Here is a 20,108-nt window from a genome sequence, read left to right on the forward strand (position 1 = left end):
GAAGGTATAGGATCTTTTAGTATAATTAGAATGCACTCATTTTACAACTGAGTACCTTGTGTCTCTGTCCTCCCACCTTTGGGTGTTGTCTTTCAACATGCTGTACAACAGCTGCCTAGAAGGCACTGGGGCAAAGCTCGGGACATTGCATGTATCAATCTTTACCTTTTGAACCATTCTGAGTTTTGTTTCATTGGAAAAAAAAGTGCTTTAAATAAGAAAAACTGATTTATGAATCTAATGGGTTAATCCTTGCTTAAACAATTAATGTTATTCCCACTTCACATTCCCTTAAGATTTGAAAAGTTGAATAATTTCTTGCTTCACATTCTAAATACTGAAGTATATAGCTTCTTGTAGAGAAATGCTTTTATATTTTCTTCCAGAAATGACTGGAAGTACGAGTTTGATCTTTGTATGTTATATGTGGTGTCCCTTTGATTTCTTTTAGATCGCACAATACCGTACGAGTGCAAATTCTTTTTTGTATAATTGCAGTAATTATCGGGAACGTCAGACTTCGCAATAAACTGTTGGAGGTGGAAGAAATCTGCTCTTGCAGGGAAGATTTGTTCTGAATTTGCCCCAGAGAAAATGGAAGGATCTGCATGCTTAGCACTAAAGAAATGATTACAGTGATTATAGATTTCTTAGTTATAGAACTCACAGAACAAAGGTGCCTTTAAGAAAGATTTAATGTCTCACTGTGTGTTTATTCCTGTATTTGCCTGTTTGATTTCCTGTATTTAAGACTTTCAAATTATAATGTGTATGTAATGCAAGGGATGGGAAAGAGTGAACTGGTAAAAATCAGAACATTTCTACTATTTTAAATGGAGCAAGAAAGATTTATTTCAGCTGAAAGTCTGATTATTGAATTTTAACCTCTATAAGCTGTGGATATTCCATCCAATTCTTTATAATAATTTGCCTGTCTAAGGAGCTTTTCAAAACAAAGTGATCATCAGTTGAAACAAAATAAGTATCAGTTTCTTTATTCAAAATTAGAAATAGCTTCTCCAATGCAGTTTGGCTTGATAAGAGTCTGATGTCTCCACATGCAAAACATACATAATGAGTTATTGGTGGTATTGTCTCTATCCCAGAGAACAATAGTATTGTATTTGATTAAGGCTCAGTATGTGTTTACTGCTGCCTAAAGGACTGAAAAATTAGGGAGCATATTTGTCAAATTCCAACTTCATAGAAACAGAGGAAGTAGAGGATTGTAATAAAGCAGTACTTCTCTTACAACAGAAACAACACCAGTGTAGGTCCCACTAGTGCTTTAGAGTGGTATCCCTCTCTACTTCATTGCTGACTTTTCTTGTTAGCTGTATATGAAATAGTACACATCACTTTCATGGAAGAAGTTCCATTTCATGATGGTCTTACAAGACAAACAGGGAATTTCTTTTCACAATATTCATCAAGGATGTCATTCTTGGCATCTGAGGCGGAGGGAGGCATTAATGCTTTGTACATTTGCAAGAACATTTTTTTTTCCTTACTTGCCCAATAACTGCCCTCTGCCTGCAACTGTTGGACTCTCTTAGCTCAGTCCATCTGATTTTTCATTACATCTTTATTGTTTTCTGTCCATGAAACTGAATAGAGAGCCAGGGGATTTTAATCACCAGTTCTGGTGAAGATTACACTTTTCAAATAGTACACAGCTATATGAGCAGTTCAAAGAATCCACTTGTCCTATAAAAACATTGTTATGTTTTGTTTTCCATTTTAAAACTGTAACTCACAGTTATTCAGTGTCAAGAATTTTTCTGTGCTGAAAGACTAAAGCTCCAGGACTTCACCAAGGCTACAAATAGCTGATGTATCACTAGCTGGTAAGTGGTTTAACAACTAACATATGAGGGCACTACAATGAAGGATACCAGTTTCAGTTCCTTTCTTCTGATTTGATTTCCGACAAATACTTTAAGATATTGATTCCTCATCTGTGAAATGAAAATATTTCTTGTTCCCTCAGATGGGAGCCATTGTATGAGCCAGTAAGCCTATTCCCTATTTGAGCAATATGAAGCACTAAATAACTAACTAGCTGTGTTGCAAGAAGATGAGTTTGTCTGTGTCATAAGCAGTCTGGAAGCTACTCAGCTCTTCTTTGTTAATAACAATAATAGTTCACTGTTGTAGAAATTTGAAATGTATTCAGATCTGTTTTCTGCCCCATGAAACTTCAAGGTTAGGTCTGGCACAAAAAAAAAGGCTGATGATACAATGCACTAAGAGGTTGCAGGAGCCCCGATGGTGGGCATTTATCAGAGTTCACCAGTGAAAGGCTTTTTTTGTATGCTGTACATCTGAGCAAGTAGGAAAAACTAATAGCTTTGACTTCAGGAGGCCAGACAGTCTGTAGACGAGCACTGTGCAGACCTCCAGACTGCCCTGCGAAGGCTTCTCAGTTCTTGCCCTCAACACTCCTATTATTCCCTTGCAATTGCTGCCAGTTGGCTGGGTAACCATGGGCATATTTGAAGAGCTGAATTCTTCCCTCAGTTACACTTGGCACCACTACGAACTTCAGGGGAGCTGCAGGGTGTAACTGAGGGCGGAACTTGGCTCCCAGCATCCACTACAAACCAGGTCAAGGCTACCAAATGCATTTTTATTCTTAATGTTTCAATCCATACCATTAGCAAAAGGAACCTAAAGCAATAACTGTATCACCTTGCTTGAGAAAGCTTGGCTCTTTCATTTGGACATAAGATTATGTGGTGCATGAAGCTTTGTCAGCATGCCAGTGCATGTGGAAAGAAACACATTTCTTATACCTGAAGTGCAGACTTGGTGTCACTCATGCTGCAGTCTACCCACCTATCATACTGAGTTAAGCCAGCTTCTGAAGCTGTACTTGAAACAGTGCTTTGTTTTTACCACATATTTTTATTTCATGAAACAGAGCTAAGTATCCTGAAACTAAAGGAGTATTTTTTCATGCTGCTATAATTTGTGAAATAATGAGACATTTTGGTCTGTTAACTCCTCTTAAGTCTCACCACAATGTTATGCTTTGACTTCATTTGTGGTTGCAAAATATTTACTTTTCTCTTTAGCAGATTATATGAAGCTGTGTATTTTGTCTTGGGAGATACATACATATATTTATATATATATTTAATCTTAGTAGAAGCTGTTAGTAAAGCTACCTTTGTGCTTCGATCTGTTTTTGGATCCTCTTAAAAATTTTTTACCAGGATATTGTGGATTTATTTGCTGATGTTATCTTTTCTTAAAGAAAGGTTAGAACACAACGATAATGTTTTTTTCACTGTGCAGGTCATATGCACACAAAGAAGTCTTCACTTGTATGGTGAATATGTTCCCCAAACAATTATTTAGTAATATTAAACCTTCCCTCATTAGAGACTGTTAATACAAGGTGGTATTTCTAAAACTGCCAGAGGGAGATAAAATCTTAAGCCTTCGAAAAAGTCAGAGCGAGCTTTTACTAGGACAAACTCCACAGTAAAGGAGGCAGTACTGTCTACTTAGGATTCAAACAGCGGGACACCTGCACTTATTTTCCTTCCTTTTCTACCAACCCACACTAGGTTTAATCACCAACAACCTGATCATCACTCATTTATCAACTGCTATCCAAGCAAAATTTGGATAATGAAGATCCAATGCAAAACCGAACAGCTACAGTCTTCAGGAGACTTGATTCTACATTTGAGCCACCTGTAGTCACAGTGCTGCCTGCTTATACAATATGACTGTGAAGTAATTACACTTTAATGCTGGTAAGAGGTTATGATATCCTTTGAAAAAACCCAAATGTGTATGTAGTCATACTTCTCTTCCCCCACCCCTGCAGTGAGAATTCAAATATGACTTCCTCATTGTCTGGGAATTCCCCTTTACCAGGTTTTTAGAGTCCATCTTACCTAGTACTTTTCTCGCTCCATTCCCTATCAGCTTAATGCCTTGATGTCTCCACTGCTTTCATTAGCTTTGGGACTTCTCTCGTTTCCCCACAGAGTGCCTAAATTTAGTAGCTACCGAGTCTTGTAGAGATAAGTTTGGCATCAAGGGTAAAGAAACCTACAAAGGAATTCACTGCACACAAAGGCACTAACACTGCATCATTCCTGCAAATTAAAGCTTTTAGTTATCTTTTTCATCATTTCTGTGGCTCTTACTTTAAGTTTGCCCAGACTCTCAGCAATTTTAAAGATGTATAGCACCTGAACCTGGCAAAGATTTCAAGAGTTGTACCGCCAGTGCCAAATACAAAGACAATATAATCCCTCTACTTATATTCAGCATCTCCTTTTCCTAAACACAAGTATTTGCATTCACTCTGTTGGCCAAGAGATTATAGAGGAGGAAAGTCATGTTCTGCTGAGCCCTCCACAGAATTCTCAGATCTTTCTCACAGGTAGCTTTTCCCATAGATATGATATTTTATTTGGTTATACTGAAACACAGTTAAATGTTCCCACTATACTCTGTTGCAGATTCCTGTCAGCGATCTTAATTTTTCATGACTTGTCAGCCTGCATACGATCTGCAGTTCCTGTCAATTAGCTTACATTTTCTTTATGTCTGACCTGAAACTCTAAACTTGAAAAAAGTAGATTTTCAGAAGTCTTTAGACACCTAAAGAAAGGCACCATGTTACATTAAGAAAGTACTTAAGAAATAAGTTAGCCAAGGCTTTACTTATTCCAGTGATAATTTTTCTGTAGGCAAAAAAGGAACAACAGATGCCTGTAAAACTTTTATCATACACATACTTTGTCATTGTACTCCAGAGGGCAGTGTGGTAATACCGGATGAGATTTGTCTATCAAGTCATACAAGAATCCTCCATATTTTCATATTAAAAACAAACATTACATTATTTACTAATAGTTTTACACAGAGAAGCCATCAAATACTCGAAGAAGCATCTGAGGAAATGCTATTCACACTTCACAGGTACTTATGTTAAAACAGTTTATAAGGAGATCAGTTTAAAATTCAAACTGTCAGTCTTCCTATGCAGTATTTTAGTTTTATAAAAGGATTGCACAGTCTCAAGATAAATTCAAATAGAAAACAAAATAAAAATAGCTTTCATTTCTTAAAAAAATGTTTATTTTCTAATGATTTTCCTGCTCAGCCTCTATTTTGGGTGAGAAAAATGTTACTATATTAACTGCAAGTATAACATATCCTGTATTAAGTGCTTTCTTCAAAGTGAAATATACGTAGGAAAATGCTGCTTGACTAACTTTTATAATTTGTGATATATAAATTAGAGAAGAAAAAATAAAACTTTTACATATTTTTTACTTCAGAAAACATTAGCTGTTTGTGCCTTAAGCTCTTGATGCTTCTAGATACTGCAGCCTAAGAAATTACTTTGTTTCTGTGTTTTATTTTAAGACAGGTCTTAATGAAAATCACACCTCTTCATAGAAAAGAAAAATCTGCATCCAAAGTGTGCACTCAAAAATTTGAATCAAGTTTCCATAGTTACTTTTCTCGGAAGTATTTTCTCCAAATAACCAGTCTTGCTTATTAGGGCAGTGCAAATCTGAATAGCAGAAAATCAACTGGACAAATCAGGTTATCCAAACTTCTCAATAATGAAACCATTGCCACAATATATTGAGCAATGTGCATAAACACAGAAAAACTAAACGTTTAGCATGAGACTCTTATTCCATAGAACAGTTGGAGAAAGGAAATACTCTTTTTTTTGCAACACTTGAATATTTGAGAAATTAGGGAACATGGCCTGAATCAAACAGTTTGCAACTCTTCAGCCAATAGCTTACCCTCCTCTTCTCAACCTCAGTGTTAACACAAGACCATGTACTCAACTACCTTCTTTGTGCAAACACATAAATTTAACCCTCAGCTAAGGACAGAATCCCAGGAAACTAAACCAATGGATTCACAAAAACCCACTTTGTATTCTCTATGCCACCACATGTTTACAAGCCAAGCTATATTTTTCTCAATACAACAATTCAGCTGCATAAATAATATCTCTAATTTCTGAAGCTCTGATTTAGCTGTTTAAAATTGTCTTGACTAGAAGTAGGGGTGTTTATTATAATTATCCATCTATAGTGAAAAAACTCTGGAAGTAAGAATTCCTTCCAGCTGTCCCCAAAATCAAAGCAGAAATTAATTTTGCTTAGGTACATCTCTGTCTTTCAAGGTAACGAGTATTCCTGATACATCAGCTGCAATGACCAAGAATATAGTTGATTCTTATTACTGTGGGGATTGGAGATACGTGCATGTAATTTCCTGCACATATTTAGTGGCTATGGGTTGCTCCAAGCCTTAGTATCGCCTGTGCTAATTTGCAACTCCTGCTTCAAAAGCCCCGATGGAGTGGTTAAAACAGTGCAGTAATTCACTTGTCCTCCCCTTGTACCAACTTCTTTGTTTCCTGTAACTGTTTTAACTGAACCTTTACCAGTCATCATTTTTTCCCCCTCTTCCTCTGTCCCTACCATAAGCACAGAGTGAGTAATGGCAACTGTCTGGACAGAGGACTTTATTTCATTTCATCCCTACACCAGCAGCCTCACCTGTTACGCTTACCTGAGCAATTCTAGATAGAACTTCCTGCACAGGTTTCATGATTGCCACAAAGGTGGCGTGATCTATGTATGACTTAAGGCATTTCCCAAAGGTCTGAGGTCAAAGGGTTGATTACAGTATTTGACTACATTATATTATTGGAGTAAAATTTATTCCCTTTATCATTGTCCCTAGTATGTTAATCTGGCAAGTAGCCAGGCCCCAGTTATAATTGTGCACATGTATACATATATGTATGTGCCAGAATGCTAAGCAACTGAGAATTAATAGCCACCATCACTAACAGTAGAAAACTATTCCTCAAGAGTATTATTATATAAAATTACAATTGGATCATATTCCAATTGTTTTAATAAAGTGACTACAATATAGGGCATTGTTTAGTCAGGGTTGGTTATAAAATTCTGAAATTAAGCTCTAACCCCTATGTAGTAGAAGGTTTCATATAAATAATGCCAGCAAGACAAACGGGAATCCCTGTATATTGCAACCATAAAAAAAGCTTATGGAGTGTTGCTTTGCTTATTATGGATTTTATCAGGGTTTTGTTGAGTGAAGTAGCAATTAAACTAAATATGCTGTCCCAGAAAACATTTATGACTCTTCTGTCTACTCAGAGCAGACTACAGTGAAAGAGACCATGGCTTGCATTTCAAAACACACTTTAGGCTTTCCTTTCAATGGTTGTAAAAGCCTAGTATGTGTCTCTTCACAAGTGATTTGATGAAGCCAAAAACCTACTGAGTCAAATTTTTAGAATTTTGGGTCCTATGCCACTTGTCTAACACAGTAGGTGCCTTTCCCAAACAATTCTTAGGTCATTTATGATGACTTCAGTGATCCAATATAGTGTTCTTTAAGTCAAAGGAAGCTTTTGCACTTGATGAGCTTTGGAAGAAGCCTTGTAAACCACAGATACTTTTCATTCTGTAAGATTTTTCTGGAGTAATTTAGACACAAGAAACCTTCCCAAAGAATTCTGGGGAAAGTTACCTTTTACTGTGAAAAGGGAAGAGGTGACCGATTTTAACGTATCAGGGTCTTTTGAAGGAAAAGTGAGCAGAATCACTTTTATACTGAGGCCTTCCCAATCCTAAGCGAAACACAGAGCTCCTAAACATGCTGCAACACTTTTACCCAGTCTCCCCCCAAAAGAAGGATGTATTTAAGGAAGGTTCAGTAGGAGAAATCAGTAATTAGAATCTGTAAATAATTAAGCTTAGAGGGAGGTTGGCTAAATATAGTAACTTGCAAGGGAAAATACATTTTCTGTGGTGTGAAAAGACACAGGTACTGCCACAGTATGTTTTTGACAGTTCATTAACTTTATCTGTGGGCCCTGCCCATAGAAACAGTGATTTTTTGGCCGAGTTCTGCTTCATTGTTTATCTGTGTCTTGCAGGTTCAGCAAAACGGCTTTCATTTCCCTTTGTCCACTTGCTTGTTATGAAAATAGATTTTAATAGTCCACCCAGGAATTTTAATATATGAAAATCAACCTGCATTCAACATTTGCTGTCTGTGTTCAAATGTACACTGAACTAGGCAGCAACAGTGTTGTTTAGCCCTGTAGTAATCAACTCTCATCCTACCATGGGCATTTATGATGATTACAGTGGACACATAGACATAGGAGGACAGACAGAAATTATAAAAAATATATGGTAAATATGTATTCAACTGACTTATTTACTTAAATGACAATAAATATATTTCCATTATGCAATAAATGTAACTATGTGGATTGTCACAAAACCAGCAAGAAAGAATGCTCTTGTAGATATAGTATTCCCTTCAGACTTGAGATCTGTATTCAGCTCCTCTCTCATAAATATTTCTTATTTCACAGAGGAAAACACATTTTTTGTATGCTATATTTCTCCCTGTGTAAAACTCACTCTCTGTTACACTAAAACAGCAAGACATTTGGGACAGAGGCTGTGTAATTACACTCTTTATAGAACCTTGTAGCAGTATTGGCTGATCTCAGCTGGGACTGCGAAGTGGTGTACGTAAAACAAACATTTTTGTATTTGGCTTGATTTCACTGCCAACACTTTAGGTCAGCCTCTAAGCTGCTTTTTGATTAAAATACATCAATAATACCCTTTGAATGCCTGTATCTCTGTTGTTTCCAGCTACACACTAATTTTGTTGTCCTCATTTATACAACATTTAATTTTCTGGTTGTTCTCTGGAGAAATTCCATAGTATTTTTCAAAGCTTTTTTTCTTGCTTCTGTGGGTATGCTGGCTTTCTCCAAAAGACACCTGACTCTCTGACATCTTCTTACTCATTCCCCTGTGATTTCCACAGGATAAGAGCATCAGTCATTGGTGTGTAATTATTTTTAATTCACTGGTACTTTCATTGGACCAGCTGCATGAGGGACTGAAACTGGTACAATGAAGCTACACATGATTACACATAACTGCAGGTACACCACTTAGCCACAATACAGTTAATGACTCTGGCCCCCAAGAAATTATGACCCAATGCACTGATTCTGCAAGCTTTAAGCAAGTGCTTCAGTGACTCAGTGCTGTGTTGCCTATGTTGTCAACTCAGTTCTTACCAAGAATCTTACAATGTATGACATCTGCCTAAAATCACATTTCTGAAAGTCATAAGTCTGCATGAGAACTTCCAGATTCATTTGGGGAAAAAACCTATGTTTCTGTCATTGCACAGAAAAAGACTGGAAAACATGACACAGATGTTTCCTTAAGGCTCAGTAAACAGAAAGACATTTCAAAAATACCTTTTTTCAAAGTTCTTTGGTTTAAAGATCACATCTTTTAAATCTTAAAGGCCAGCCTGATGTTGTTTTAGTGCTTCAGGTTGACAGAATGATCAGTGGGACTGTTCACAGAGTACAAAGATAAAAATGTGCAAAAGAACTTTGTCAGATCTGGGCCTACAGCCAGCCTCTCACTCCCCAAGAGCATGTCATATGGCACTACTTCTAAATTTGGCTCAAATTTGTTTTGGTGAGTGCAAAATTTGCCTAGATCCAAAGTTGATTCTGCATCTACCATTTAAAGCTTTTCCATTACATGCAGAAACCTCCAAATAAATAAGTTACAAAAAAGCTTTTATCTGGATGTAGATGTGTTTATAAGAAAGTAACAGTGGTGAAAGCAAAACAACATTGGGCAGGGAACCAGAGCCTGATACCTGAGCTATAACTACCACTGATTACAGTGTTTAGTAAACTCACTAAAAATCTCTTCCTCAGTTCCACTTCTTGTAGTCAGATAGCCTCCTGGCCCTTGTCTGAGCTAGAATTTGCCCCCATAAATCCCTGGGGAATCAAGATAAAAGCAATGGCAGAAACTGAACAGGATAATTTCCTTCCTCCCCAACATTTTCCATGTAATGTTGGCAGCTAAATGTGCAAAGTAACAGTTCAGCAACGGAAATCTTTGACAATGACTGCATGTGTCACATTGCAGCCCCTTCCTCCCCCTTTTTAGCTGTTTATGCTAAATCACTTTTAATTTACCACATGGAAAAAAACCTCATCTTCGGATGAGGATATGCTGTGCATGCAGCTTCTTCCTTAACCCCTTTCAAGCTACAGAAAAATCAGAAAAAAAGGGTAGTTTCCTCATCTCCCAATAAAAGCACAAAATTTAAACCCCAAAAGACAATACCTGTCAAAGCAACAAAGGGTCCCTTCCTTTAATCTGCTAATACATACAGAATATCAAATGAATAACCCCCTTCCTCTGCCCTCCCTGACTGATTCTTCCCTCTGTGAGCATCAGTTTTGCTCTGGGCAGGGAAGGGAAGAAATTACAGCAAAATCAACAACAACATGGCAGCAAAATGTCACCCATGCCACAGAAGAAATCTCAGACCTGTTACTAGACCAGCCCTTGACCATTAAAACCATCTGGAATTTTCTAAGGAAGCACCACCAGATCAGTAAGATGGCAAGCAAAGTGGCACTGTTGTTGAGCACAAAGCCTGAAGTGGATGAAGGAGTTTATAATTAGACCTTCCAGCAGGAACAGTGGGGGTTTTCCTCCCAGGTTGCCCTCAGCACAACACTGATGTGCTGCCTACCCTGTGGTGCTCAGGCCTTTCTGTGAGGGAAAGCGCCTCTCCTGTCACCAGTGGGAAAACTCCTGCCACCTGAGGGAAAAATCCTGTCACCTGAGGGAAAGATTCTCTCCAGTCACCTGAGGGAAAGCTCCTCTCTTGTCACCTGGCAGAAAATTTCTGTCACCTGAAGGAAAGCTTCTCTCCTATCACCTGTGAGGGAAAGCTTCTCTCCTGTCAGCTGAGGAAAAGCTTCTCTCCTGTCACTTGAGGGAAAGTGCTTCTCCTGTCACCTGTGGGAAATCTTCTATCACCTGAGGGAAAGCTTCTCTCCTGTCAGCTGAAGGAAGGCTTCTCTCCTGTTACCTGAGGGAAAACTCCTGTCACCTGAGGGAAAGCTTCTCTCCTGCCACCTGAGGGGAAGCTTCTCTTCTGTCAGCTGAAGGAAAACTCATGTCAGCTAAGGGAAAACTTCTCTCCTGTCACCTGAGGGAAAGTTTCTCTCCTGTCACCTGGGGGTAAAACTGTCAGCTGAGGGAAAACTTCTCTCCTGTCAGCTGAAGGAAGGCTACTGTCCTATTACTTGTGGGAAAGCTTCTCTCCTGACACCTAAGGGAAAGCTTTTCTCCTGTCAGCTGTGAGAAAACTCCTGTCACCTGAAGGAAAACTTCTCTCTTGTCACCTGAGGGATTGCTGCTCTCCTGACCAGCCCTGGTCTGGTACTGCATTCATCCTGAGGTGCCCCACTTTGTCACCTGTGAACTGTTCTTCTCCGATCTGCCTTCTAGAAGCTTCATCAGTCCAGCCCGCCCAGGTCCCCTCAGGGCAGCGTGGCTTCTTCCCGGGAGACTGGAGCAGAGCCTGGTCCTCATAGGCAGGACCAGGGAAACAGCCAGCCCTTGTCCCAGCTTCTCAGCCATTTAAAAGACCACATGCTGGAGTGCAGGCATAGGAAACACTTCTGAGACGTCACAGTTCCAGTGAGTTTCTGGGAAGATTGGTACAAATTAGTGTCTCCTTTTGGTGACAGGGTAGAGCAGAAGTACACTCAAGCCCGTTTCAGGGGTAGTTCAGTGCAGGTGGTGAAAGGGGATGTAATCTCAGAACTAAAGTGGCATTCTGAAGATGAAAACTTTCAGAAACCAGGGATGAAACTGTAAGCCCATGAAATGCAGCAAGTGCACTCTCATAGATACTAGCAGGGCCTCAGAAGCCCAAGAGATTTGTTTGGGACAAGCATTATATCCTTTGAAGGGTTAATGGTGGTTTCAGACAACTTCTTTACTATACTCTTTTCCCACAGTGACATAGTCCCTGGGGCTGGAGGGCAGTAGTATGATAAAATCCAATGCAGAGCTGGTCTTTCAGGTTGTGGAACTTGGCTGGAGACAGAGCTGTGAGGGAAGATGAGGTGAGATTCCGGGGACTGCAGTGGACAATCATTCGTCTCACATAAAATAACGGCTTACATTTTAAGATGCAGTTTTGAACTTCAGCCACTTGATGGCCACATTTAAAAATTTTGTTTCAGATAATGCTAGTGCTGCAGACACCGAGATAATGAGACTAAAATGTATGTGGTCAGAAAACCATCTAGACAGCCTCCCATACAGGAGTATGTTTATGCATGTGTCTATTTTGATTGTGTAAATATTTATTTCAATACTTCTCTGAAAGAACATAATATAACATGGAGGAGAGGCAAAGGTTTTATACTGTAAGTGGCAATTCAAATTTGACTCTCTGGTCTGTGGTGTGGTGGCTCTTTAGCAGCTCACACTACAGCTAGGGCATGACTTCAGAGGCTTGGAATAAATGCAGCATTGCCTGTATATACTTGTACACAACATAATAATATAAAATAGGATTATCATTATAATATAATAATAGAAATATTATTTAACACAGTTTGTGAAAGAACTAGCTGTGGCATGAGAGAGTGGCTAGCCAATCCATTTCCTACATCCAATATTGAAACAAAACACACTAGAAGATGTTTTGAGATTTGTTAAGTTATTGACTTATAAAGAAATGTAGAAATCTAATGGTAGTATCAAATAAAGGCAAGACACTTCATGTGGAAAATGGGTACAAAATTGTCTGAATTCTGAAGTTCTTCAGATTTAATTTTTTCCTAAGCAAAACATTAGATAAGTCAAAATTACTTCTTCGGCTTTTGTAAATTTGTGTTTTAAGCCTTTGATTGAATTCTAAGCCGTTCTGGCTGAGATCATTATCTGAGCCTTTTCCTGAGAAATGCAAACCTGCAGTGCTTCTGACCTTTTATTTCTTTTGAAAGAATTGACTTTCAAATGATTCAAGAATATAATCCTAATGGATGCAATTTCCTCTTGGAATTTCATTCTGATGTAGTACATTCTACAGTTGTGGGACCTGCTGTCACTGCTTGTACTAAAGTTCTTTTGCTCCTACCATAACCTCAGCATTACAGGGGCTCATTGGGAGGATAATGACAGTGTTACTTCAAACAGTATAGTTCCTTTTAATTGTCTTGAGAGCACTTCTGATGATTTCATAAAAGGAAAACTTATTTGTTTATTGTTGCCAAAAGATCTTGGGAAATATAAGGAAAAGAGGCTGTGACAGTGCTGAATAATAATTAAAAAAATCTATATTCCTGTGGAAATTTGGTAAGATCTGGACAATTAAAAAAGCATGCTTTTTTGGATTAGTTTAAAAAAAAATTGGTGATATTTTTAGACATTAGAGTGTTTGTTTTAAAATTAAAAAAAAAAAAATAAAAGGAAAGAAAGAAAAAGCCTGGCTAATATTTTTTCAGCATGAAGTAGTTTATCAAAGAGATTGGGACAGGATCTGGCTCCAAGATGCAAAGCACTTAGTTTAGACTTACTGTAATAGGTGAGCTTCTAAGACTGCAGTATAAATTTCTGTCTATATACTCAGTCCACTAAACAATAAAACTAAGACTATGTCTAATCTCCGTCTCATGAATTTGATCTAACTACATCTCAGGAGGCCAAAAACCAGTATCCTGCACTTAGGTTTATAATCCTTAAAACAGTTGATGATAGTGAGTAAAGTAACAGAAATTGAAGTTTTAATGTGGTTGAGGTGAAACTAAATTTAAAGGAAGCAAACAGATGTTTGATCTGAAGCTGGAACTTCTGGAGTAGTACTGTACTACACAGCTTCGGTTGAGGAAGGCTCATGAGCAACAGCAATTTCATGAAAATTCACTAGGATCTACCAAATGAAAGACTCAAAGGGAAACAAAAGGTTAGTTTGTGCTGTTTTAGAAGCTAGTTTTTGGAACTGTCTGATACAAAGCTAGCTCCTCTTCCAGACTCTTTTTCTGATCAGCTCCATGTATGTGACATGCTGAGCAAAAGGAGCTGTTTATTGGTCTTTCCTAACACTGAATCTGTTTGAAACTGTTCAATAAAATCTAAAATTATCAATCTTCACTTTGACCACCATGAGTTTCATATGGTTCTAGTAGTTGCTCATACTTAATAATGAAAAGCAATTATTACTAATCTTTGCTTTCTTCTTTTACTCCTTTTTTCCCTTTCCTCATCCTCCTGTGTGACTGTGGCATTGAATACAGCTGAGACAGAGCTGATTCCATCCTCTGGTACTTATTTTTGGCTCATTAATTTTTGGCAAAGAAGGGACACTTAATAGGTCTGACGCTCCTGGCTAGGTGGTGAGTGATCAAAAGTCAGCACAGTCAATGTTGTTATTTTTTCCAAACTCATAGTAATGTTATTCCCTAAGAGCCCACAAAAACAAAGCAATTAGGCTGGCCTGATAGGAATGATGGTGGCTAAACCAGCAGCAGAAGTGAAGATAGCAGCTTTCCATGGGATTACCTTTCCCCTACTTATTTCTTAAATCTGCTGTAGTCTAATTTATAAAATGACAAGGTAATATGTGTATTTAAAGTACATTATCTGGATTATGCCAACTGTGCTCTTCAGGAATGTGACATTGTGAAATGAGATTTCCACACACCTACAGGAATGAGCAGACACTGTATTTATTAGCCTAGTAAAAATACAATCTTATATCAATAACACCCAGGCACTCACTCCATTTCTTCCTGTTTGTGTTGTGTGTCTGTGTCAGCCTTGTTCTGAGCCAGTGTTGCCAGGTGTACTCGCCAGAGTCTACTCAATTGGAGCTGTGAATACCAGCCAAAAATAGCTAGGACTGATCAGATGCTCCAGCAGAGTTAATAATTCAGAGTCAGTAAAAGTGCATGCAGAAGGTACACACAGCTATTGGCTGCTGGAGGTTTGAACTTGTCATCTGAAGATGAAGTTGTAACTGACATCGGGATGTGGAACACTGTTAGCTGTCTGGACAGGCTGGTTAGAAAGGAACTGGGTGGTAACTTCAAATATTTAGGTTCAAATCCTGCCTTAAGCTGTTGAGTTACTCGATACTTTTTACTTAAGCTGTACCTGTCTTGTGACTTGATTTCCCTATCCCTGAAGTAGAATGATGCTCCTCATAAAATGGAAAGGTTAGATATTCCAAACAAAAGCCAGTGTTGCTATTTTTGACAGGGAAAATACCCCAGCCGGATTGATTTGGAATTTCATGGTATTGGTAATATACTTCTGAATAAGGTGGTGCTGCTGGTATTCAGTGGATGACACACACCTTTGCAAAAATTAGTAGGTTTACAGGGGACTGTTAGAATTGGTGATATAAATGTGCTCCATATACAGATGCATTTCACTAATTCCCCTTTGAATCTGTGAAAGAATCTCAATGTGTGTTGATCAGGTCCAGATGAGATCTGTCAAAACTCTGGCAGAACCTTCTGTCTTCATTTTGTACATGCCTTCATTACATGTACATGTCTGACATGTACAACTACTCAGGAAATGGAGAATGTCCATTTTGGTTTTATCTCAGTAGATTTAATGTCTCCCTAATTCTGATATCTATTTTGCTAGTATTTTGAGAAAATTGGGTTTTGAATTGAGCCCTTAGAAACTACACTCCTAGGATTAATGAAAACAGTCAACGTGTCTGGTTTGAGACCCAGTAAAGCAGTTCTGGGTTGCCTGCTGCAGCTGGTGGGCTTCCAGGAGGGGTCTGAAAAGGGAAAACTCAGCTTGGATTGGGACTACAGTTGGATGACAAAGGCATGGGAGCCTGAAATAAAGAATTTCTGTAAAAGTCTTCCTACATAATGATAGATGCAGCAGGAGATTGCTTTCTTTGTATGTCAATGTCTGACTCATTCTTGTCTGAGACTTCCTTAGTAAAGCTGAATTGTTGGTGCTTCAGAGAGCCAGGGAGCTGTGAGACGTCTTCTGAGGTCTGAGCTTGAAAGGAGTGAAAGACTGTTATTTGAACTTCAGGATGGAATGAAAAAAATGTTATCTAATGCTAGTGCTGAGTCATCTTAGCCTGGGAAGTGTCAGGAGCTGCTTAGGTCAGCTGAAGAATTGGAAAGGAAAATACTGACTCAAGTATTTTCTTGTGTCAGCAGAGACTCTCTGCTGCATTATGGGCTGAAACTTAGAAGTAGAGATCTGAAGGGGAACACTATAAACAGCAGTTGCTTCAAAAATAGTATCATTTGTTTTCTTCTGAGGATTGCCTAAAGTCATAGGAAATCCTGCCAACTGTCCCTTCTGATTTTTTGACAAGTAATATTCACATCTCTGTTATTTTCTAGCCTAATTACATAAAGCTTGGTTATATATTCTTTCTGTAAATTGACTTCATCTCAAGAAAAAATTCAGATGCACCTAAGTGATTTAGAAGCCTAATTTAAATGAGCATGAATCATTCCTGAAAGTGCTGTGTGGCCTATTGCTAAAATGAATCATAATATATTTTTCAAGTTCTTTGGTTGAAGGTCTCAAGAACCTTGTGATCTTCTAAATTAATAATTTCATTCTGTCTATATGTAAAAATATTTATTGACCTTCCCTCTATATGATAACATCACTATGGCTTGCTCTTGGTGATGGGGAACTGTTTGGGAATTTTATGACAAAATAGTATGGGCTTGGAAAATGTTTCAGCTGGGACTCTCAAGGCTTCATTTATTACACATTCTACTGTAATTCCTATGAGGTCTCATGACCAAAACCTTTGCTCTGGGCCTTGAGCACAATTCGGTATGTGCCTCAAAACCTTGCTTCATTGTCCATTCTAAAAGGGTCTCCAAGTAGTAATTATTTCACTTTCCTCTCTGTTTTTTGCTTTTCACTTGAAATATAAGACATATTCCACTGCTGCTTCTAGCTATATGTGCTGCATCTCTAGCATGTCAAGATCTGTTCTATTAATAGTTGTAAATAGCTTGACTCTGTGTGTGGGAGGGTGTTTCTTTACATAAGTTGTGAAATGGTTTACCTTCTATCAGTTCTCTACATGAAGTAAAAGGAACAAAGATTTCTAGCAAAACAGGTTCTTTTTAGAGTGCACTAGATCTTTCATTCAGGGAATGGGGCACAATGAAATTTCTACCAGATTCCTTTCTCCTCTCTTTTCCTTCAGCTTACTATCTAGCCAGGGGGGTGCAAATAGCAACTGAATGGCTAGGCTTGTCCATAGAAGGTCATGCTTAAAGCCTTCTAACTGTAATTATTTTGTCTCCTTGCTCTCCAACACTGCCATGTGAATGAGGTCATGGTAATAAGTGTTTCTAGTCTGGCTCCATAATATCTTTGCTTTATGTCTTTAAAGACTTCTGGATCTGAGCGCTATATTTGAGGACTATTAGGCAGGAATCTTTTCCTGAGAATTTAATGACATTGTTGGAATTATATCCTTATGTTCTTTCTGTCTTTAAGTGATTATTTCTTCCCTTTAAGTCCTTCAAATACCAAGATTTGGATACTGTGTACTCTGCAAAGAGGGTGGAGGACAGAAATGCCAAGTCATTGATTGCAATTCAAAAAACTATAAAAGCTGTGTTATCTCAAGTATTGCAATCAGGTTCCAATTTGGAAAAATGAATCAAGGCACTTAAACTTTTCTTCTGCCACTTAACATTTCTTTCTTTTTTCAATTAAAGTGTTAGGAAGTGGTGCTGAGTTGGCAGTGGTATATACCATCCCAGAGGAGGCTGTAAAGTAAGTGTTAGAAATGTTTAGTCCTGTCTATAAAAATGACTTTTACTGAAACTCTAAAAAAGTAGTAACAGAACTGCCTCTTCCAGTAGTTTTTGTGGTTATTAAAAGATGTTAGTGCATTGATTATTGTCTAATAGAAATCTAAACTCTTATCTGAACTTTCCATTCAAATTGAATACTTTCTTAACCTTAGCTATCTGGTAAAGTTTCTATGAAATCCTTTACAAGGAATGAAATTCACCACTGCACAAATTAGTAGGCCCAAGGAAATTACTATTGATTCATATAACTAAATCTTGTGGAGACATGTTTTTGATGGAGAGCTTGACTTGAAGATTCATGTTACAATTAATCTCTTCACTTGTTTCACTGCGGAAGTTATTGTAGTTAAGGTCTCTCATACACTAGAATAAATTTTTGGAAGCTGTATCAAAAAGATGGCCCTTCACCAGAACATTAAAATTATTTCCTGTTATTTCTTTTAAACAGAAGATTTATTATTTAAACTGTTACACTGCTTCTGATCCTCATGCAATGTAATTGTCAGCATTATGGTGCTAACATCAACAATGTAATTTAACTTATTGAAGTGGAACATAGTACCTGTCAGGATTCCTTCAGCCTTTGTGGTTCTCCTCCTAAGGAGAAATTGAGATTTTTTTCTTTTAGTAAGTAATAATATCATTTTGCAGGAGCATCTACCTTTTGAATACCATGATATCCATGATACTGATTGTTTAAAAATCCTTTTGCAGTGGTATTGTGCCCTCAGACACTTATTAGCAGTATTTTATAGTTTTTCTGGGGGTTCAAAATGCCACTGGAGGACAGATGACATACTGTAGTATACCATTACAGTCTAATGTGTTACTTTGTGGTCTCAGGTTGCTTTTCCTTGAGTAGTTGGATACTATCAGTTGTCAGTTTCTCATCTATTGTTTCTTTTCTGCAGAAGCTCAGTAAGTGGGAGATGACAGAGTGGAGGCACTGCCTGTGTTAGGGGAGCAACAGAACTCCAATACTGATATAAATTATTGGAACAGTGTTCATCTGGGGAACTGCAGACAGACAAAGCAGCTCTGAGGAAATGCATCATGTCAAAGACAGTTTGTTTCGTCTGAGGCTTGAATAACAGCAGAAGTAAAAAACAGAGTTATCTGGTGAGGGGGAAAGCAAAGTGGAGCCACGGGATGTAAGTATTTTCAAATACTTTCTTACATAGTTCACTTGTCTGATGAGCAGATTACGCATTTTTGGACACAATTTTTCATCTTTGAATAACGAAAATTGTGTTTCCTCTAATGTGACGCATAAGCAGATTGTTTCTTTCCTGTTCTCTAAATATGTGGGATATTTTATTTGAAGAATGGCATTTCAAATATTTTTAGGGGAGTAAACACTTCTGTTTTGCCTCCAAGTATGCACTGATATTTTAATCCAAGTATATACTGATACTTTGATTGTGTGGACAGTATCTTTTACTGGGGCATCCTTACCAACAAGTAATCGTATTTAAGACTGGGTGTTTTTAATTTCTATTTATGGAACTGTTTATATTTCTACTGTTTTTTTCAAGAGTCGGTTTATGAGAGGGTGTCAATATCAACAACTTACCTGCACTTACACATGAGAAAACCCAGTACTAAGAATTGGCAACCTTGGATGAGTATGCATAGAGTTTTATGACAGTCTGTAACAAACTGGTTTTACAAAAAGTTTTTGTTTCACTTGACTCTCAGCAAAAAGGAGTGTGCGTGTTTATTTCTGATAACTAAGGAATAAGTAAATTTTGGCATTACCAAAAACTTTATGAGACCAGTTTTGAATGGGAAAAATCAGCTCCAGCCAAGAGAAAATCAAGGAACTCTGCATTGTGCTACCAAACTCAGACTACCATGACAAATGGAATAAACCAGGATCATTTGGATTTTATGAAACCTGGTATTAACCTGCAATTATTTCTCAGTACACTTTCCAAGCAATACTCAGCAATTAATTCAAAGCTTACATACCTGTTATAGCAACAGCACTTCTAGTTTTTGTAATATTTATGGGGAACTGCAGCACTGCACCAAGCTAGAGTTTTTGCATGTTTCATAAACTGATTATGATGCCTTTTTGAAGAGAAAAATGGTGGTATCATGACTGTATCTTCTCTGTAAGAATTTGATTTGACTGTATCTTGTCAGAGGCTCTAGTTAAATAGTGATTCATCTAACTAAATAGTCTCACAGAGACTGTTCCTTTTGATGGAAGAAATTTGGCCTGCACATGCATGTTACAATTTAATTGACTGTCTTGGAAGTAGCTTGACATTCTTGTCTGTACTTTTTCCACATACTTGATGAAGTGGTACTGGTTTATTTTTTTAAAGATACCTTAATGGTTTTAAGCTCATGA

General features: G+C 37.8%; 1 long non-coding RNA gene across 1 annotated transcript; it reads left to right on the top strand.

Moving 5' to 3' along the window:
- The first annotated feature begins 1,770 nt into the window (after nucleotides 1–1,770).
- Nucleotides 1,771–18,894, top strand: LOC121083198. The gene is made up of 3 exons (XR_005826331.1): nucleotides 1,771–1,847; nucleotides 3,576–3,767; nucleotides 18,661–18,894. It is a non-coding gene; the product is annotated as an uncharacterized LOC121083198 (long non-coding RNA).
- The last annotated feature ends 1,214 nt before the right edge of the window (nucleotides 18,895–20,108 follow it).

This window comes from Falco naumanni, chromosome 1 (assembly GCF_017639655.2).
Source record: "Falco naumanni isolate bFalNau1 chromosome 1, bFalNau1.pat, whole genome shotgun sequence".
NCBI classification, from domain to species: Eukaryota; Metazoa; Chordata; class Aves; order Falconiformes; family Falconidae; genus Falco; species Falco naumanni.